This window comes from Ranitomeya variabilis, chromosome 6, assembly GCF_051348905.1.
Source record: "Ranitomeya variabilis isolate aRanVar5 chromosome 6, aRanVar5.hap1, whole genome shotgun sequence".
NCBI lineage: Eukaryota > Metazoa > Chordata > Amphibia > Anura > Dendrobatidae > Ranitomeya > Ranitomeya variabilis.
In genome coordinates this window covers 384,320,482-384,343,582 of record NC_135237.1, presented here as the reverse complement: position 1 = coordinate 384,343,582, position 23,101 = coordinate 384,320,482, and the positions used below count along the sequence as shown (strand labels likewise).

At 46.2% G+C, this 23,101-nt stretch overlaps 1 protein-coding gene across 3 annotated transcripts in view; it reads left to right on the top strand.

The window, feature by feature from the left end:
- C6H18orf63 (chromosome 6 C18orf63 homolog) overlaps window positions 1–23,101 on the top strand; it is a 570,510-nt gene that overhangs the window by 118,812 nt on the left and 428,597 nt on the right. The gene's annotated exons all lie outside the window — the stretch shown is intronic.

The window sequence follows — 23,101 nt, the reverse complement described above, 5'->3', positions numbered from 1 at the left end:
ACCTTGCCACCAAATCCCTGGTACCAAAAATGCCAGGATGACCTGCCAACGCAGAAGAATGAACCTCAGAGATGACTCTACTGGTCCAATCATCAGGAACAAACAGTTTATCAGGTGGGCAACGATCAGGTCTCTCCGCCTGAAACTCCTGCAAGGCCCGCCGCAGGTCTGGAGAAACGGCTGACAATACCACTCCATCCTTAAGGATACCTGTGGGCTCAGAGTTACCAGGCGAGTCAGGCTCAAAACTCCTAGAAAGGGCATCCGCCTTAACATTCTTAGAACCCGGTAGGTATGACACCACAAAATTAAACCGAGAGAAAAATAATGACCAGCGCGCCTGTCTAGGATTCAGGCGCCTGGCGGTCTCAAGATAAATCAAATTTTTGTGGTCAGTCAATACCACCACCTGATGTCTGGCCCCCTCAAGCCAATGGCGCCACTCCTCAAAAGCCCACTTCATGGCCAAAAGCTCCCGATTCCCAACATCATAATTCCGCTCAGCGGGCGAAAATTTACGGGAAAAGAAGGCACAAGGCCTCATCACGGAGCAGTCAGAACTTTTCTGCGACAACACTGCCCCAGCTCCGATCTCAGAAGCGTCGACCTCAACCTGAAAAGGTAGAGCAACATCAGGCTGACGCAACACAGGGGCAGAGGAAAAACGGCGCTTAAGCTCCCGAAAGGCCTCCACAGCATCAGGGGACCAATCAGCAACATCAGCACCCTTCTTAGTCAAATCGGTCAATGGCTTAGCAATATCCGAAAAACCAGCAATAAATCGACGATAAAAGTTAGCAAAGCCCAAAAATTTCTGAAGACTCTTAAGAGAAGAGGGCTGCGTCCAATCACAAATAGCTTGAACCTTGACAGGATCCATTTCAATGGAAGAGGGGGAAAAAATATATCCCAAAAAGGAAATCCTCTGTACCCCAAAAACACACTTAGAACCCTTCACACACAAAGAATTAGACCGCAAAACCTGAAAAACCCTCCTGACTTGCTGGACATGAGAGTCCCAGTCATCCGAAAAAATCAGAATATCATCCAGATACACAATCATAAATTTATCCAAATAATCGCGAAAAATATCATGCATAAAGGACTGGAAAACTGACGGAGCATTAGAAAGACCAAAAGGCATCACTAAATACTCAAAGTGGCCCTCGGGCGTATTAAATGCGGTTTTCCACTCATCCCCCTGCCTGATTCGCACCAAATTATATGCCCCACGAAGGTCAATCTTAGAGAACCACTTGGCCCCCTTTATGCGAGCAAACAAATCAGTCAGCAACGGCAATGGGTATTGATATTTAACAGTGATTTTATTCAAAAGCCGATAATCAATACATGGTCTCAAAGAGCCGTCTTTTTTTGACACAAAGAAAAAACCGGCTCCTAAGGGAGATGACGATGGACGAATATGTCCCTTTTCCAAGGACTCCTTTATATATTCTCGCATAGCAGCATGTTCAGGCACAGACAGATTAAATAAACGACCCTTTGGGTATTTACTACCCGGGATTAAATCTATGGCACAATCGCACTCTCGGTGCGGAGGTAACGAACCAAGCTTGGATTCTTCAAAGACGTCACGATAGTCAGACAGGAACTCAGGAATTTCAGAGGGAATGGATGATGAAATGGAAACCACAGGTACATCCCCATGAGCCCCCTTACATCCCCAGCTCAACACAGACATAGCTCTCCAGTCGAGGACTGGGTTGTGAGATTGCAGCCAAGGCAATCCTAGCACCAAATCATCATGTAGATTATACAGCACCAGAAAGCGAATAATCTCCTGGTGATCCGGATTAATACGCATAGTTACTTGTGTCCAGTATTGTGGTTTATTATTAGCCAATGGGGTGGAGTCAATCCCCTTCAGAGGAATAGGAGTCTCCAAAGGCTCTAAATCATACCCACAGCGTTTGGCAAAGGACCAATCCATAAGACTCAAAGCGGCGCCAGAGTCGACATAGGCGTCCGTGGTAATAGATGACAAAGAGCAAATCAGGGTCACAGATAGAATAAATTTAGACGGTAAGGTGCAAATGGAAACAGATTTACCAAGCTTTTTAGTGCGCTTAGAGCATGCTGATATAACATGAGTAGAATCACCACAATAGAAACACAACCCATTTTTCCGTCTAAAATTCTGCCGCTCGCTTCGGGACAGAATTCTATCACACTGCATACTCTCTGGCGACTTCTCAGTGGACACCGCCAGATGGTGCACTGGTTTGCGCTCCCGCAAACGCCTATCGATCTGAATAGCCATTGTCATGGACTCATTCAGACCCGCAGGCACAGGGAACCCCACCATAACATCCTTAATGGCATCAGAGAGACCCTCTCTGAAAGTCGCCGCCAGGGCGCACTCATTCCACTGAGTAAGCACAGACCATTTACGGAATCTTTGGCAGTAAATTTCCGCTTCATCTTGCCCCTGAGATAGGGACATCAAAGTTTTTTCTGCCTGAAGCTCCAAATGAGGTTCGTCATAAAGCAACCCCAAGGCCAGAAAAAACGCATCCACATTGAGCAACGCAGGATCCCCTGGTGTCAATGAAAAAGCCCAGTCTTGAGGGTCGCCCCGGAGCAAGGAAATCACAATCCTGACCTGCTGTGCAGGGTCTCCGGCAGAGCGAGATTTCAGAGACAAAAATAATTTGCAATTATTTCGAAAATTCTGAAACCCGGATCTATTCCCCGAGAAAAATTCCGGCAAAGGAATTCTCGGCTCAGATACAGGTGCATGACAAACAAAATCTTGCAAATTTTGTACCTTCGTGGCGAGATTATTCAAACCTGCAGTTACACTCTGAAGATCCATTACAAACAGGTGGACACAGAGCCATTCAAGGGTTAAGAGGAGGTAAGAAGCAGCTAGACAGCAATTAAGGGCTAGGCAGCAAAACTCTGAGGGGAAAAAAAAAAAAAATTTCCCTTCAACACTTCTTTTTCTCCTGCTTCAGCCCAAACAATTAACACTTTGGGGGCCGGTCAAACTGTCATGATCTCAATGGCAAGAGAACATAGCATAAGCATATATAGGAACTAGCTCTTGGAAGATGGGAACTGAGCTGACCATGAACTAAACCTAACGCACAACTAGCAGTGGCCGGGTAGCATGCCTACGTTGATTCTAGATGCCCAGCCCAGCCGGAGGACTAAATAAAGCTAGCAGAGGAAAATATTAGTCCTAGCTCACCTCTAGAGAAATACCCCGAAAGGAGACAGAGGCCCCCCACATGTATTGGCGGTGAGTTGAGATGAAATAACAAACGTAGTATGAAAATAGGTTTAGCAAATTTGAGGTCCACTTACTACATAGCAGAAGACAGAAAGGACACTTTCATGGTCAGCTGAAAACCCTATCAAAAACACCATCCAGAAATTACTTTAAAACTCTGGCATTAACTCATAACACCAGAGTGGCAATTCCCGTTCACAAGAGCTTTCCAGACACAGTAACGAAACTACAGCTGTGAACTGGAACAAAATGCAAAAACAAACATGGACAAGAGTCCAACTTATCTAGTAGTTGTCTAGGAGCAGGAACAAGCACAGAGAGGCTTCTGATAACATTGTTGACCGGCAAGCAACTAACAGAGCAGCAAGGTTATATAGCGACTCCCACATCTTGATGGGAACAGGTGAACAGAGAAGATGAAGACACCAGTTCAATTCCACCAGTAGCCACCGGGGGAGCCCAGAATCCAAATTCACAACAACCCTCCAGATTAACGGAAGACACCAGAACAGCAGAAAGACAACCATTAGAACAATTAGGACCCCATTTAACCCCTTCCCGACCTTTGACGCATACGCTGCGTCATGAAAGTCTGTGCCTTCCCGACCTATGATGCAGCGTATGCGTCATGGAGGGATCGCGTCCCTGCAGATCGGGTGAAGGGGTTAACTCCCATTTTACCCGATCTGCAGAGACAGGGGGAGTGGTGCTTCAGCCCAGGGGGGGTGGCTTCACCCCCCCGTGGCTACGATCGCTCTGATTGGCTGTTGAAAGTGAAACTGCCAATCAGAGCGATTTGTAATATTTCACCTAAAAAACTGGTGAAATATTACAATCCAGCCATGGCCGATGCTGCAATATCATCGGCCATGGCTGGAAATACTAAAGTGACCCCCCCCACACCCACCGATCGCCCCCCCAGTCCTCCGTTATGGGGTCCGGTCCCCTCCGTCCGCCTGCCGGCTCCCCCGTCCTCCTGTCCGCTCCCTCCTTGCTCAGATCCCCCCCCCCTGTGCTCCGATCACCCCCCCTGTGCTCCGATCCACCCCCCCACCACCCCTTCATACTTACCGATCCTCCCGGTGTCCGGCCGTCTCCTCGCTGGGCGCCACCATCTTGGAAAATGGCGGGCGCATGCTCAGTGCGCCCGCCGAAGCTGCCAGTCGGCAGATTCCTTACAAGTACATTTTGATCGCTGTGGTAGGTTCTATCACAGCGATCAAAATAAAAAAAATAATAAATAACCCCCCCCCCTTTATCACCCCCATAGGGACAATAATAAAATAAAGAAATTTTTTTTTTTTTTTCCCCACTAGGGTTAGGGTTAGAACTAGGGTTAGAACTAGGGGTAGGGTTAGGGGTAGGGTTAGGGTTACGGGTAGGGTTAGGGGTAGGGTTATGGCATGTGCACACAGAGCGGATCGGCCGCGGATCCGCAGCGGATCGGCCGCGGATCCGCAGCGAAACGGCAGCGGATCCGCAGCGGATCGGCAGCGGATCGGCAGCGGATCCGCAGCGGATTGGCAGCGGATCTGCAGCGGATTGGCCGCGGATTCGCAGCGGATTGGCAGCGGATCCGCAGCGGATTGGCCGCGGATCCGCAGCGGATCGGTAGCGGATTGGCCGCGGATCCGCAGCGGATTGGCCGCGGATCCGCAGCGGATTGGCCGCTGCGAATTCGAAGCAGTTTTCCATCAGGTTTACAGTACCATGTACACCTAAGGAAAACCAAATCCGCTGTGCCCATGGTGCGGAAAATTCCGTGCAGAAACGCTGCGTTGTATTTTCCGCAGCATGTCAATTCTTTGTGCGGATTCCGCAGCGTTTTACACCTGTTCCTCAATAGGAATCCGCAGGTGAAATCCGCACAAAAAAACACTGGAAATCTGCTGTAAATCCGCAGGTAAAACGCAGTGCCTTTTACCTGCAGATTTTTCAAAAATCGTGCGGAAAAATCTCACACGAATCCGCAACGTGGGCACATAGCCTTAGGGTTAGGGTTGGAATTAGAGTTAGGGTTGGAATTAGGGCTAGGGTTTGAAATAGGGTTAAGATTAGGCTTGTGGTTAGGGTTACGGATAGGGTTAGGGGTGTGTTGGGGTTACAGTTGTGGTTAGGGTTGGGATTAGGGTTACGGTTGGGATTAGGGTTAGGATTAGGGTTGGAATTAGGGTTACGGGTGTGTTGCGGTTAGGGTTGTGGTTAGGGGTGTGTTGGGGTTAGGGTTGTGATTAGGGTTATGGCTACAGTTGGGATTAGGATTAGGGGTGTGTTGGGGTTAGTGTTGAAGTTAGAAATGAGGGGTTTCCACTGTTTAGGCACATCAGGGGTCTCCAAACGCAACATGGCGCCACCATTGATTCCAGCCAATCTTGCGTTCAAAAAGTCAAATGGTGCTCCCGCCCTTCCAAGCCCCGACGTGCGCCCAAACAGTGGTTTACCCCCACATTTGGGGTACCAGCGTACTCAGAACAAACTGGGCAACCACTGTTGGGGTCCAATTTCTCCTGTTACCCTTGCAAAAATAAAAAATTACTTGCTAAAACATAATTTTTGAGGAAAGAACAATTATTTTTTATTTTCACGGCTCTGCGTTATAAACTTCTGTGAAGCACTTGGGGGTTGAAAGTGCTCACCACACATCTAGATAAGTTCCTTCGGGGGTCTAGTTTCCAAAATGGGGTCACTTGTGGGGTGTTTCTACTGTTTAGGCACATCAGGGGCTCTGCAAATGCAATGTGACGCCCGCAGACCATTCCATCAAAGTCTGCATTTCAAATGTCACTACTTCCCTTCCGAGCCCTGACGTGCGCCCAAACAGTGGTTTACCCCCACATTTGGGGTATCAGCATACTCAGGACAAACTGGGCAACAAATATTGGGGTCCAAATTCTCCTGTTACCCTTGTGAAAATAAAAAATTGCTTGCTAAAACATCTTTTTTGAGGAAAGAAAAATGATTTTTTATTTTCACGGCTCTGCGTTGTAAACTTCTGTGAAGCACTTGGGGGTTGAACGTGCTCACCACATATCTAGATAAGTTCCTTGGGGGGTCTAGTTTCCAAAATGGGGTCACTTGTGGGGGGTTTCTACTGTTTAGGCACATCAGGGGCTCTGCAAATGCAATGTGACGCCCGCAGACCATTCCATCAAAGTCTGCATTTCAAATGTCACTACTTCCCTTCCGAGCCCTGACGTGCGCCCAAACAGTGGTTTACCCCCACATATGGGGTATCAGCGTACTCAGGACAAACTGGGCAACAAATATTGGGGTCCAAATTCTCCTGTTACCCTTGTGAAAATAAAAAATTGCTTGCTAAAACATCTTTTTTGAGGAAAGAAAAATGATTTTTTATTTTCACGGCTCTGCGTTATAAACTTCTGTGAAGCACTTGGGGGTTGAACGTGCTCACCACACATCTAGATAAGTTCCTTGGGGGGTCTAGTTTCCAAAATGGGGTCACTTGTGGGGGGTTTCTACTGTTTAGGCATATCAGGGGCTCTGCAAACGTAACATGATGCCCGCAGACCATTCCATCAAAGTCTGCATTCCAAAACGTCACTACTTCCCTTCCGAGCCCCGGCATGTGCCCAAACAGTGGTTTACCCCCACATATGGGGTATCAGCGTACTCAGGAGAAACTGGACAACAACTTTTGGGGTCCAATTTCTCCTGTTACTCTTGCAAAAATAAAAAATTATGGGCTAAAAAAATATTTTTGAGGAAAGGAAACACATTTATTATTTTCACGGCTCTGCGTTATAAACTTCTGTAAAGCACTTTGGGGTTCAAAGTGCTCACCACACATCTAGATAAGTTCCCTTGGGGGTCTAGTTTCCAAAATGGAGTCACTTGTGGGGAGTTCCTACTGTTTAGGCACATCAGGGGCTCTGCAAACGCAACCTGATGCCCGCAGAGCATTCCATCAAAGTCTGTATTTCAAAACGTCACTACTTCCCTTCCGAACCCCGACGTGTGCCAAAACAGTGGTTTACCCCCACATATGGGGTATCAGCGTACTCAGGAGAAACTGGACAACAACTTTTTGGGTCCAATTTCTCCTGTTACTCTTGCAAAAATAAAAAAATTCTGGGCTAAAAAAATATTTTTGAGGAAAGGAAACACATTTTTTATTTTCACGGCTCTGCGTTATAAACTTCTGTGAAGCACTTGGGGGTTCAAAGTGCTCACCACACATCTAGATTAGTTCCTTGGGAGGTCTAGTTTCCAAAATGGGGTCACTTGTGCGGGAGCTCCAATGTTTAGGCACACAGGGGCTCTCCAAACGCGACATGGTGTCCGCTAATGATTGGAGCTAATTTTCCATTCAAAAAGCCAAATGGCGTGCCTTCCCTTCCGAGCCCTGCCGTGCGCCCAAACAGTGGTTTACCCCCACATATGGGGTATCATCGTACTCAGGACAAACTGGACAACAACATTTGGGGTCCAATTTCTCCTATTACCCTTGGGAAAATAAAAAATTCTGGGCTAAAAATCATTTTTGAGGAAAGAAAAATTATTTTTTTATTTTCACGGCTCTGCATTATAAACTTCTGTGAAGCACCTGGGGGTTATAAGTGCTCACTATGCATCTAGATAAGTTCCTTGGGGGGTCTAGTTTCCAAAATGGGGTCACTTGTAGGGGAGCTCCAATGTTTAGGCACACAGGGGCTCTCCAAACGCGACATGGTGTCCGCTAACGATTGGAGCTAATTTTCCATTCAAAAAGTCAAATGGCACGCCTCCCCTTCCGAGCCTTGCCGTGCACCCAAACAGTGGTTTACCCCCACATATGAGGTATCGGCATACTCAGGAGAAATTTCCCAACAAATTTTAGGATCCATTTTATCCTGTTGCCCATGTGAAAATGAAAGAATTGAGGCTAAAAGAAATTTTGTGTGAAAAATAAGTACTTTTTCATTTTTGCGGATCAATTTGTGAAGCACCTGGGGGTTTAAAGTGCTCACTATGCCTCTAGATGAGTTCCTTGGGGGGTCTAGTTTCCAAAATGGGGTCACTTGTGGAGGAGCTCCAATATTTAGGCACACAGGGGCTTTCCAAACGCGACATGGTGTCCGCTAACGATGGAGATAATTTTTCATTCAAAAAGTCAAATGGCGCTCCTTCCCTTCCGAGCCTTACCATGTGCCCAAACAGTGGTTTACCCCCACATGTGAGGTATTGGTGTACTCAGGAGAAATTGCCCAACAAAATTTAGGATCCATTTTATCCTGTTGCCCATGTGAAAATGAAAAAATTGAGGCTAAAATAATTTTTTTGTGAAAAAAAAGTACTTTTTCATTTTTACGGATCAATTTGTGAAGCACCTGGGGGTTTAAAGTGCTCACTATGCTTCTAGATAAGTTCCTTGGGGGGTCTAGTTTCCAAAATGGGGTCACTTGTAGGGGAGCTCCAATGTTTAGGCACACAGGGGCTCTCCAAACGCGACATGGTGTCCGCTAACGATTGGAGCTAATTTTCCATTCAAAAAGTCAAATGGCACGCCTCCCCTTCCGAGCCTTGCCGTGCACCCAAACAGTGGTTTACCCCCACATATGAGGTATCGGCATACTCAGGAGAAATTTCCCAACAAATTTTAGGATCCATTTTATCCTGTTGCCCATGTGAAAATGAAAGAATTGAGGCTAAAAGAAATTTTGTGTGAAAAAAAAGTACTTTTTCATTTTTGCGGATCAATTTGTGAAGCACCTGGGGGTTTAAAGTGCTCACTATGCCTCTAGATGAGTTCCTTGGGGGGTCTAGTTTCCAAAATGGGGTCACTTGTGGAGGAGCTCCAATATTTAGGCACACAGGGGCTTTCCAAACGCGACATGGTGTCCGCTAACGATGGAGATAATTTTTCATTCAAAAAGTCAAATGGCGCTCCTTCCCTTCCGAGCCTTACCATGTGCCCAAACAGTGGTTTACCCCCACATGTGAGGTATTGGTGTACTCAGGAGAAATTGCCCAACAAAATTTAGGATCCATTTTATCCTGTTGCCCATGTGAAAATGAAAAAATTGAGGCTAAAATAATTTTTTTGTGAAAAAAAAGTACTTTTTCATTTTTACGGATCAATTTGTGAAGCACCTGGGGGTTTAAAGTGCTCACTATGCTTCTAGATAAGTTCCTTGGGGGGTCTAGTTTCCAAAATGGGGTCACTTGTGGGGGAGCTCCAATGTTTAGGCACACGGGGGCTCTCCAAACGTGACATGGTGTCCGCTAAAGATTGGAGCCAATTTTTCATTCAAAAAGTCAAATGGCGCTCCTTCCCTTCCGAGCCCTGCCGTGCGCCCAAACAGTGGTTTACCCCCACATATGAGGTATCAGCGTACTCAGGACAAATTGGACAACAACGTCCATGGTCCAGTTTCTCTTTTTACCGCTGGGAAAATAAAAAAATTGTTGCTAAAAGATCATTTTTGTGACTAAAAAGTTAAATGTTCATTTTTTACTTCCATGTTGCTTCTGCTGCTGTGAAACACCTGAAGGGTTAATAAACTTCTTGAATGTGGTTTTGAGCACCTTGAGGGGTGCAGTTTTTAGAATGGTGTCACTTTTGGGTATTTTCAGCCATATAGAACCCTTAAAATGACTTCAAATGTGAGGTGGTCCCTAAAAAAAATGGTTTTGTAAATTTTGTTGTAAAAATGAGAAATCACTGGTCAAATTTTAACCCTTATAACTTCCTAGCTAGTGTTGAGCATTCCGATACTGCAAGTATCGGGTATCGGCCGATACTTGCTGTATCGGAATTCCGATACCGAGATCCGATATTTTTGTGATATCGGGTATCGGTATCGAAACAACATTAATGTAAAAATGTGTAAAAGAGAGAATTAAAATAAAAAATATTGCTATACTCACCTCTCCGACGCAGCCTGCACCTTACCGAGGGAAGCGGCAGCGTTCTTTGTTTAAAATTCGCGCTTTTCTTTCCTTTACGTGAGTCCCGGCTTGTGATTGGTTGCGTGCCGCCCATGTGACCGGGACGCAACCAATCACAGCAAGCCGTGACGTAATTTCAGGTCCTTCAGGATTTTAAAATTACGTTCCGGCGTTGTGATTGGTTGCGTCGCAGTCACATGGGAGACGCAACCAATCACAGCAAGCCGTGACGTAATTTCAGGTCCTTAAGGATTTTAAAATTACGTCCCGGCTTTGTGATTGGTCCGCGTCCCGGCAACATGGCCGCCATTAACCAATCACAAGCCGTGACGTCACGGGAGGCTGGACACGCGCACTTTTTAAAATGGGCGCGTGTCCAGCCTCCCGTGACGTCACGGCTTGTGATTGGTTGCGCCGCGGTCAACCAATCACAAGCCGGGAGGCTGGACACGCGCCCATTTTAAAATTTTAAAATGCGCGCGTGTCCAGCCTCCCGGCTTGTGATTGGTTGACCGCGGCGCAACCAATCACAAGCCGGGACGTCACGGGAGGCTGGACACGCGCCCATTTTAAAAAGCGCGCGTGTCCAGCCTCCCGTGACGTCACGGCTTGTGATTGGTTAATGGCGGCCATGTTGCCGGGACGCGGACCAATCACAGCAAGCCGTGACGTAATTTCGTCACGGCTTGCTGTGATTGGTCCGCGTCCCGGCAACATGGCCGCCCTGACCAATCACAAGCCGGGACTTCACGTAACCAAGTAAAAGCGCGAATTTTAAACAAACAACGCTGCCGGTTCCCTCGCTGAGGTCCAGGCTGCGTCGGAGGGTGAGTATAGCGATATTTTTTATTTTAATTCTTTCTTTTACACATTTATATGGATCCCAGGGCCTGAAGGAGAGTTTCCTCTCCTTCAGACCCTGGGAACCATCAGGAATACCGTCCGATACTTGAGTCCCATTGACTTGTATTGGTATCGGGTATCGGTATCGGATTGGATCCGATACTTTGCCGGTATCGGCCGATACTTTCCGATACCGATACTTTCAAGTATCGGACGGTATCGCTCAACACTATTCCTAGCAACAAAAAAAATTGTTTCCAAAATTGTGCTGATGTAAAGTAGACATGTGGGAAACGTTATTTATTAACTATTTTGTGTCACATAACTCTCTGGTTTAACAGAATAAAAATTCAAAATGTGAAAATTGCGAAATTTTCAAATTTTTTGCCAAATTTCCGTTTTTTTCACAAATAAACTCAGAAATTATCGACCTAAATTTACCACTAACATGAAGCCCAATATGTCACGAAAAAACAATCTCAGAATCGCTAGGATCCGTTGAAGCGTTCCTGAGTTATTACCTCATAAAGGGACACTGGTCAGAATTTCAAAAAACGGCAAGGTCATTAAGGCCAAAATAGGCTGGGTCATGAAGGGGTTAACAGTATCCCGAGATACCCAATCAATAACAGGATTATGCAACTGTAACCAGGGGAATACCAACACCAGTCCCGCAGAAAGGTTATCCAGAATGTAACATGAAATTTGTTTCTGGTGTAAGGAACCCACCTTGAGGAGAAACTCCTCGGAGACAAACTTAACCACATTTTGAGCCAATGGTGTCTTATCAATGGCAATTATATGGATGGGAGTCTTTAACCTAACTGTCCCTAACTTACTTTTGGACACCAGACTAGAGTCAGTAAAGTTCATAGATGACCCACAGTCCACAAAAGATGAAGTGAGTAGTAACCATGTCCACAACAAAATTCCAGCTCTAACAGAATCTTTTGAAATGAGGAAAATGGTATCTGGGAGTTTGGGTGATCTCCTTGACAATCACCCAGACCTAAGCGTTTCCCAGCAACTTGTTAGTTGGTGGAAAAGAGGAGAAGTCCTTCTTCCAATGTCCCGGACTTCCACAGTAGAAACATAGTCTCTCTTCGCGTCGCTGCTTCCTCCCCTTCTCCTTGAGGTTAGTGGCCCCAACCTCCATAGGTTCCGTATACGGCATCACCTTGGACATAGCAGGGTGTACAGGAACCTCTCGCTGGGTTACGTCTCCCGCAATCTCTGATCCATGCGAATGGCCTGAGCCATGCCCTCCTCCAAAGAACTAGGTGGTGGATGAAGAGCCAGAGCGTCCTTGAGATGATCTGAAATTCCTCTCCTGAACTGGTATCTTAAAGCAGCGTCATTCCAAGACACCTCGGTGGACCACCGTCTATACTCAGAACAATACCATTCAGCATTGAGTTTACCCTGGGAGAGACCCATGATCGTGTTCTCTGTCACCTGGTCTGGTTCATCATAAATCAGTCCTAAAGCCTCAAAGAACCTATCCACAGACTTACGTTCAGGGGCAGTAACAGGTAAAGAAAAAGTCCAAGTTTGAGGTCCCTCTCGGAGTAAGGAAATAATTATTCCCACCCGTTGACTCTCATTTCCAGAAGACCTAAGTCTAAGATAGGAAAGTAGCTTGCAACTCTCTCTGAATGTATGAAACTTCTCCTCTCTGGAGAAAGTATCTGGGAGCCTGACCGTAGGTTTAGGAGAGTGTAAAGAAATATCAGTGGGGTCGGACTACCTAATGGCTGATTGTGTCATAAAACCCTGAAATGACTTAACAGCTTCCGTAAGTGCCACCTGGAGTTGGTTATGGGAAGTGGCAAGGGCTCTATGTTCCACTGAGAAATCCTGCATCATTTGGGTCAAATTTGACATCTGATCCACAAGAGTGCGAAGTGGATCCATAGAGAGAGGAAAATAAATTTGTGGCCAGTTATAATGTCACGACGTAGTACTGAGGGTTAATGCAGAGTAGCACAAACTCCACTAGATGGCAAAAGAGTGGAGAGTGAGCTGAATATCCTACTATGAGGCAGACCCACAGGAATACAGCGGCACTACCACTAGGTGGCAGCGAAGTAGTCAGAGAGCCGAGTCAATACCAGAAGATAATGTAGCATCAATGGAAAAAACAAAGAGTCAATGTAATAATTATAGGGGATAACTCAGGAGACTCTTTGCGTGGAACAAGACAACTACAGGACACAGTTTTATAAGTGGTAAAGTCTATATTATCACACGGTGATTCAAACAGGTGCAGAGAGAAACTCAAGTCCACAACACTTGGTGCAAATATCAAATGCAGCTCATCAGTCTATAGGAAACTTCAGAGGAAAATGCAATCACGCAGAAAGTCTATGAAGCACAATTATTCTTGAGGATACTTGACAAGAATAAGTCCTTGCTTAGTCCAAAACACAGATAGATATGCTTATAAGGCAGTTGAAATAATATCTTAGCTCAACCAGGGAGGTCTGGGTAATAGTCTCAGGTTCTTGCAGAGCAGCAACAGCTTACATGTCCAGCAAATGCAGATGGAAGTAAACACGAGCAGCAGATGAAGGAGGATTACTGGAACTGGTGTATGCAGCAGGAACTCAGAGCAGAGTAGCAGGATAACCCCACAGGTTCACAGGAGCAGGTATATAGCCAGAGAGTCACCAGAGGTCAGGAGCTGGATGCAAGGCAGAATACTCTAGTACAGACTGAATGCTGGGGTGGAGTTTTATAGCAGGAAGACACAGTGCACATGAGACCAAAGACGCCATCTTGGAAAAGGGCAGTATTGCACAAAAAGGTAATAAAAAATGTTCAGAGTCCTGACATAACTCCCTCCTTAGAAGCGGCCTCAGGACGATCCTGGACCTGGTTTCTCAGGGAATTTCTGATGAAAACGAGAAATCTTCTGTTGGGCATTGATGTTTTCCACAGGTTCCCAAGAATCTTCCTCAGGGGGATATCCCTGCCATCTTATCAGATATTGAAGCCGATTCCTGCGAATCCTGGAATCAACAATTTCCTCTACCACAAATTGTTCTTGCCCATCAATCACCACAGGCTGTGGAGGTGGCACAACACGTCCCTGGAAGGTATTAGGAGATACAGGCTTTAGTAAAGATACATGAAAAACTGGGTGTACCTTCATAGTCTTAGGCAGCTTCAGCCGGCAGGCCACAGAGCTCACAATACCGTTGATCTTGAAAGGGCCAATGAATTTCTGTCCAAGTTTTTGTGAAGAAACGTTTAACTTCAGATTCTTAGTTGCTAACCACACGGAATCTCCTACCTTGAACATGGGTGCAGGTTTACGGAATCTATCAGCCGATCTCTTATAACGTTCTTGAGCTGTGGTCAGGGATTCCTTCAGAACCTCCAGATTTTGCCTCATCGCAGTCTGCCTTTCCTCCACTGCCGGAACCGGAGAATTAATTGGAGACCTAGGTAAGATACACGGATGATAACCCAGATTGGCAAAGAAAGGTGTAAATTTAGTGCAGGCGCTCTGAGAATTGTTATATGAAAATTCGGCTAACGGCAGCAACTCCAACCAATCATCCTGGAGATGGCTGACATAGCATCTTAGATATTGTTCCAGCGTCTGGTTGGTACGCTCAGTCTGACCATTTGGGGATGGTAAGCAGAAGAGAGACAGACATTAATATTGAGTGCAGAGCAAAACCCCTTCCAGAATCTTGAAGTGAACTGCACTCCATGGTCAGAGATGATCTCATCTGGAACCCCATGCAACCGAAAGACATTCTGTATAACCAAGTTCACTGTATCTTTAGCTGAGGGGAGGCCGGTGCACGGAATGAGCAGCTTTAGTCAGGCGATCAACTACCACCATGATTGTATTCATGCCCCCCGATGTAGGCAGCTCCACAATAAAGTCCATTGATATAGACCCCCAAGGGCAGGAAGGAACAGGTAATGGTTGTAGAAGACCCGTAGGTGCCACATGAGGAGTCTTGTTACGGGCACATACCTCGCAAGAGAGAACATAGTCCTTGGTATCCTTCAGGCAAGTTGGCCACCAGAAGAATCGGCTCAGGAACTCTTGTGTCTTCTGTACCCCCCTGTGACCAGCCAACTTGGAGTCATGTACCAACTTGAGGATCTGCAGACGGATGACCTCAGGGACGTAGATACGTCGATCTCTGAACCACATGCCACCCTTAAAGACAAGATTAATATCCACAGGTGGGTTGGCCAGAAATACATCACCGTCATAGGCCTCCCAGCACTCCTTCCACAAGTCCTGATCATGGATAACTCCGATGAAATTGGCATCAGATAGAATGGTCTTGGACGGGGCTCCAGGTACGGAATCCGCAGCATGGATTCGGGATAAAGCATCAGCCTTCCCATTACGAGAGCCTGGACGGTACGAGATAACAAAGTTAAATTGATTTAAAAATAAGTTCCAACAAGCCTGACGAGGAGAAAGACATCTAGCGGATCTAAGGAACTCTAAATTGCGATGGTCAGTTAGCACTATGATCTGTTGTGCAGCTCCTTGCAGATGATGCCTCCATTCTTTGAAAGCCGCAATAATAGCCAGCAACTCCTTGTCTCCCACGTCATAATTCTTCTCTGCTGAGGTTAGTCTACGGGAAAAGAAAGCACAAGGATGTAGCAGACCCTTCTCTCCAGTTCTTTGGGAGAGAATAGCCCCCAAAGCATTATCAGAAGCGTCCACCTCCACAGTGAAAGAAAGTGTTGGATCTGGATGTATCAACAGCGGTGCTGATGTGAAACAGATCTTAAGCCGATCAAAAGCTTCTTGAGCCTGTGATGACCACTTAAAGGGCTTTTCCTTCTTTGTCAAGGAAGTAATGGGACGGACAATATCAGAAAAATTTCGAATGAAGCGTCTGTAGAAATTTGCAAAACGAATAAAACGTTAGACCTCCTTAACGTTCTTGGGTACCTGTTATGGACCTGGTGGTTAGGAGCACCCGGAATGACCTGATGAGTAAACTCAAAATCGGAACTAGCTCTGGGGTAGTGGGAACTCTGCTGACCGCAAACCCTACTCCTGACACACACACACTAGAAATAGCCGTGGAGCGTACCTAACTCTCCCTAGACGCCTCTTCACAGCCTAAGAGCTAACTACACCTAAAGATTGAAATAGAAGCCTTACCTTGCCTCAGAGAAATTCCCCAAAGGTAAAGGCAGACCCCCACATATATTGACTGTGCGTTAAGAGGAAAGTCACAAACTCAGGAATGAAACAGGTTTTAGCAAAGGAGGCCAGACTTCACTAAATAGTCAGAGGATAGAACAGGGAACTATGCGGTCAGCACAAAAGACTACAAAAACCACGCAGAGTAAGCAAAAAGACTCCCCACACCGACTCACGGTGTGGAGGTGCCACTCTGCACCCCCAGAACTTCCAGCTAGCAAGGGAATATCATGATAGCAAGCTGGACTAAGAAATATATTCAGAAAGCAGTAACAACAAATGAACTAGCAAAGACTTAGCTTCTGCTGGAGTAGACAGGTCCTCAGAGAAGTCCAAGAGAGATCTGAACCAATACTGATACATTGGAAGCTGGCATGGAGTAACGATCTGAGTGGAGTTAAATAGGGAAGCCAGCACAGCAATAAACGAGAGCAGCTGATAAAGCCAATCTCAGTGACCAGCAGTTCCGCTCGAAGCCACCAGAGGGAGTCCAAGAGCAGAACCAACCAAAGTACCATTCATGACCACAGGAGGGAGTCCGAGAACGGAATTCACAACAGTACCCCCCCTTGAGGAGGGGTCACCGAACCCTCACCAGGGCCCCCAGGCCGATCAGGACGAGCCAAATGAAAGGCACGAACTAAATCGGCAGCATGGACATCGGAGGCAACAACCCAGGAATTATCCTCCTGACCATAGCCCTTCCACTTAACCAGGTACTGAAGCTTCCGTCTCGAAATACGAGAATCCAAAATTTTTTCCACCACATACTCCAACTCCCCCTCAACCAACACCGGAGCAGGAGGATCAACGGAGGGAACCATAGGCGCCATGTACCTCCGCAACAACGACCTATGGAACACATTATGGATGGCAAAAGAAGCTGGAAGGATCAAACGAAATGACACAGGGTTGAGAATTTCGAAATATTATAAGGACCAATGAAACGAGGCTTAAACTTAGGAGAAGAAACCTTCATAGGAACATAACGAGAAGACAACCAAACCAAATCCCCAACACGAAGTCGGGGACCAACACAACGACGGCGGTTAGCAAAACGTTGAGCCTTCTCCTGGGACAATGTCAGATTGTCCACTACGTGAGTCCAAATTTGCTGCAACCTGTCCACCACAGAATCCACACCAGGACAGTCAGAAGGCTCAACCTGCCCCGAAGAAAAACGAGGATGAAAACCAGAATTGCAAAAAAAAGGCGAAACCAAAGTAGCCGAACTAGCCCGATTATTAAGGGCGAACTCAGTCAATGGCAAGAAGGTCACCCAATCATCCTGATCAGCAGAAACAAAGCATCTCAGATAGGTTTCCAAAGTCTGGTTGGTTCGTTCGGTTTGGCCATTTGTTTGAGGATGGAAAGCCGAAGAAAAAGACAAATCAATGCCCATCTTAGCACAAAAGGACCGCCAAAACCTAGAGACAAACTGGGAACCTCTGTCCGACACAATGTTCTCCAGAATGCCATGCAAACGAACCACATGTTGAAAAAATAATGGCACCAAATCAGAGGAGGAATGTAATTTAGGCAAGGGTACCAAATGGACCATCTTAGAAAAGCGATCACAAACCACCCAGATGACAGACATCCTTTGAGAGACAGGAAGATCTGAAATAAAATCCATGGAAACATGCGTCCAAGGCCTTTTCGGGACTGGCAAGGGCAAAAGCAACCCACTGGCACGAGGACAGCAGGGCTTAGCCCGAGCACAAGTCCCACAGGACTGCACAAAAGAACGCACATCCCGTGACAAGGAAGGCGACCAAAAGGACCTAGCCACCAAATCTCTGGTACCAAAAATCCCAGGATGCCCAGCCAACACCGAGCAATGAACCTCAGAAATAACTCTGCTAGTCCATCTATCAGGGACAAACAGTTTCTCCGCTGGACAACGTTCAGGTCTATCAGCCTGAAACTCCTGCAGCACCCGCCGCAAATCAGGGGAGATGGCAGACAGAATTACCCCCTCTTTAAGAATACCAGCCGGCTCAGGGACTCCCGGAGAATCAGGCACAAAACTCCTAGAAAGGGCATCCGCCTTCACATTCTTAGAACCTGGAAGGTATGAGACCACAAAATCGAAACGGGAGAAAAACAGCGACCATCGAGCCTGTCTAGGATTCAACCGCTTGGCGGACTCAAGGTAAGTCAGATTCTTGTGATCCGTCAAGACCACAATACGGTGCTTGGCTCCCTCAAGCCAATGTCGCCACTCCTCGAATGCCCACTTCATAGCTAGCAGCTCCCGATTGCCAACATCATAATTACGCTCAGCAGGCGAAAACTTTCTAGAAAAGAAGGCACATGGCTTCATCACAGAGCCATCAGAACTTCTTTGAGACAAAACAGACCCTGCTCCAATCTCAGAAGCATCAACCTCGACCTGAAAAGGGAGCAAAACATCTGGCTGACGCAACACAGGGGCCGAAGAAAAATTACGTTTCAGCTCCTGAAAAGCCTCAACGGCTGCAGAGGACCAATTCACCACATCAGCACCTTTCTTTGTCAAATCAGTCAAAGGTTTAACCACACTAGAAAAATTAGCGATGAAGCGACGGTAAAAATTAGCAAAGCCCAGGAATTTCTGGAGGCTCTTCACAGATGTAGGTTGAGTCCAATCATAAATGGCCTGAACTTTAACAGGATCCATCTCGATAGTAGAAGGGGAAAAATTGAAGCCCAAAAAGGAAACCTTCTGAACTCCGAAGAGACATTTAGACCCCTTCACAAACAAGGAATTAGCACGAAGGACCTGGAATACCATTCTGACCTGTTTCACATGAGACTCCCAATCATCAGAAAAGACCAAAATATCATCCAAATATACAATCATGAATCTATCCAGATACTTTCGGAAGATGTCATGCATAAAGGACTGAAACACAGATGGAGCATTTGAAAGCCCGAATGGCATTACCAGGTACTCAAAATGGCCCTCGGGCGTATTAAATGCTGTTTTCCATTCGTCGCCCTGTTTAATACGCACAAGGTTATACGCCCCTCGAAGATCTATCTTGGTGAACCAACTAGCCCCCTTAATCCGAGCAAACAAATCAGACAGCAGAGGCAAAGGGTACTGGAATTTGACCGTGATTTTATTGAGAAGGCGGTAATCTATACAGGGTCTCAGAGAACCATCCTTCTTGGCCACAAAAAGAACCCTGCTCCCAACGGTGATGAAGACGGGCGAATATGCCCTTTCTCCAAGGACTCCTTTATATAACTCCGCATAGCGGCGTGCTCTGGCACGGATAAATTGAAAAGTCGGCCCTTAGGAAACTTACTACCAGGAATCAAATTTATAGCACAATCACAATCCCTATGAAGGGGTAGGACACTGGACTTGGGCTCATCAAATACATCCTGGTAATCCGACAGAAACTCAGGGACTTCAGAAGGAGTGGAAGCAGAAATTGACACCAACGGAACATCGCCATGTACCCCTTGACAACCCCAACTAGACACAGACATTGATTTCCAATCCAATACTGGATTATGAACCTGTAGCCATGGCAAACCCAACACGACCACATCATGCAAATTATGCAACACCAAAAAGCGAATATCTTCCTGATGTGCAGGAGCCATGCACATGGTCAGCTGAGTCCAGTACTGAGGTTTATTCTTGGCCAACGGCGTGGCATCAATTCCCCTTAATGGAATAGGATACTGCAAAGGCTCCAAGAAAAAACCACAGCGCCTGGCAAACTCCAAGTCCATCAAATTCAGGGCAGCGCCTGAATCCACAAATGCCATAACCGAGTAGGATGACAAAGAGCAAATCAGAGTAACAGACAAAAGAAATTTAGGCTGTACAGTACCAATGGTGACAGACCTAGCGAACCGCTTAGTGCGCTTAGGACAATCAGAGATAGCATGAGTGGGGTCACCACAGTAAAAACACAGCCTATTCTGACGTCTGTGTTCTTGCCGTTCAGTTCTGGTCAAAGTTCTATCATATTGCATAAGCTCAGGCCTCTGCTCAGAGGACACCGCCAAATGGTGCACAATTTTGCGCTCGCGCAAACGCCGATCAATTTGGATGGCTAAGGACATTGATTCATTCAGACCAGCAGGTGTGGGGAATCCCACCATAACATCCTTAAGGGCTTCAGAAAGACCCTTTCTAAAAATTGCTGCCAGGGCACACTCATTCCATTGAGTAAGCACAGACCATTTTCTAAATTTCTGACAATATAACTCCGCTTCATCCTGACCCTGACACAAAGCTAGCAAGATTTTCTCTGCCTGATCAACTGAATTCGGTTCGTCATAAAGCAATCCAAGCGCCAGAAAAAACGCATCTACATTAAGCAATGCAGGATCTCCTGGCGCAAGGGAGAATGCCCAGTCTTGAGGGTCGCCACGCAACAAAGAAATAATAATTTTTACTTGCTGAATGGGGTCACCAGAGGAGCGGGGTTTCAAAGCAAGAAACAGTTTACAATTATTTTTGAAATTCAGAAACTTAGATCTATCCCCAGAAGACAAATCAGGAATTGGAATTCTAGGCTCCAATATTGGATTCTGAACTACATAATCTTGAATGCTTTGTACCCTTGCAGTGAGATGATCCACACAAGAGGACAGACCTTGAATATCCATATTTACACCTGAGTCCTGAACCACCCAAAGGTTAAGGGGAAAAGAGAGACAAAACACGCTGCAAAGAAAAAAAAAATGGGTTCAGAACTTCTCTTATCCCTCTTTTGAGATGCATTAACACTTTAAGGCCAGCTGTACTGTTATGGACCTGGTGGTTAGGAGCACCCGGAATGACCTGATGAGTAAACTCAAAATCGGAACTAGCTCTGGGGTAGTGGGAACTCTGCTGACCGCAAACCCTACTCCTGACACACACACACTAGAAATAGCCGTGGAGCATACCTAACTCTCCCTAGACGCCTCTTCACAGCCTAAGAGCTAACTACACCTAAAGATTGAAATAGAAGCCTTACCTTGCCTCAGAGAAATTCCCCAAAGGTAAAGGCAGACCCCCACATATATTGACTGTGAGTTAAGAGGAAAGTCACAAACTCAGGAATGAAACAGGTTTTAGCAAAGGAGGCCAGACTTCACTAAATAGTCAGAGGATAGAACAGGGAACTATGCGGTCTGCACAAAAGACTACAAAAACCACGCAGAGTAAGCAAAAAGACTCCCCACACCGACTGACGGTGTGGAGGTGCCACTCTGCACCCCCAGAACTTCCAGCTAGCAAGGGAATATCATGATAGCAAGCTGGACTAAGAAATATATTCAGAAAGCAGTAACAACAAATGAACTAGCAAAGACTTAGCTTCTGCTGGAGTAGACAGGTCCTCAGAGAAGTCCAAGAGAGATCTGAACCAATACTGATACATTGACAGCTGGCATGAAGTAACGATCTGAGTGGAGTTAAATAGGGAAGCCAGCACAGCAATAAACGAGAGCAGCTGATAAAGCCAACCTCAGTGACCAGCAGTTCCGCTCGAAGCCACCAGAGGGAGTCCAAGAGCAGAACCAACCAAAGTACCATTCATGACCACAGGAGGGAGTCCGAGAACGGAATTCACAACAGGTACCGGCCAGTCAAGGATAGCCTGAATCTTACCAGATTCCATGTTCAGCCCCTGGGGAGAGATGATATAACCTAAGAACTGTATCTCAGAACGATGGAACTCGCATTTCTCCAGCTTAATATACAGATGGTTCTCTTTTAGACGTCTTAAAACAGTTTTGACATGTTCTTCATGTTCCTGTAGAGAGTCAGAAAAGATTAGTGTATCATCCAAATAGATCACTACAAACTGGTCCAACAAATCTCTGAAAATGTCATTGGCAAGGTGTTGAAACGTTGCAGGGGCGTTACAAAGCCCGAAGGGCATCACAAGAGATTCAAAGTGTCCATACCGGCATCTGAATGCTGTCTTCCACTCATCCACTGGACGAATACGCACCAAATTATAAGCCCCACAAAGATCCAGTTTAGAGAACACCTTAGCATGGCAGACTCTTTCCAGTAATTCGGGAATCAGAGGCAAAGGGTAACGGTTTCGTATGGTTACCTTATTGAGTTCCCGATAGTCAACACAGGGTCTCAGGGTCCCATCCTTCTTCTTTACAAAAGAGATAGGTGCCCCTGCTGGTGAGGAAGAAGGACGTATGAAGCCTTTGGCCAGATTTTCATCAATATACTCCTTTAAGGCTTGAAGCTCAGGTGCCGCCAAAGGGTATATGTTACCAAAAGGGATAGCTGCCCCAGGAAGCAACTCAATGGGACTGTCATAATGCCTGTGTGGAGGAAGCTGATCTGCATTCTTCTTGTCACAGATGTCAGAGAACTCATATATGCTGGAGGTAAAGAAAATACCTGTACATGTGGTTCCGTAGCCGTGGACTCAGGGACAGCTTCTGTTAACGCTGAGTTGCTCCTTGTTGGAAAGATAATCTCCTTGGTCTCCCAGTTGATAATTGGGTTCTGAGAACGCAACCAAGGAATGCCTAAAATCACAGGAAAATGAGAAGAAATTAGCAAGAAAGAAAGTTGCTCCTGATGATTAGGCTCCAACAAATTTCAAGGGGTACGGTCTCCTGATCCACAGGCCCAGAGATTAAAGGTGACCCATCCACTGTTTCCATGGTAATTGGAGAGGCTCTTTGCTGAATTTCAATACCATGTTCCTTGGCAAATGCGATATCCATGAAATTGCCACCTGCACCAGAGTCAATCATAGCTGCACTGGAAATCCACTGTCCTGAACACAGGATCTTAATAGGGAGAGAACAGTGAGAGTTCTTTTCCTTAAGCTCCTTGGGGGGTGAAGTCATAGAAAGTGAATGGAATACAGCGTTTAAAGGCAGGCTACATTCAGAGATGTCAGATTCATCATCACAGTTGTCATACTCCCCTACTGCTGCTAGCA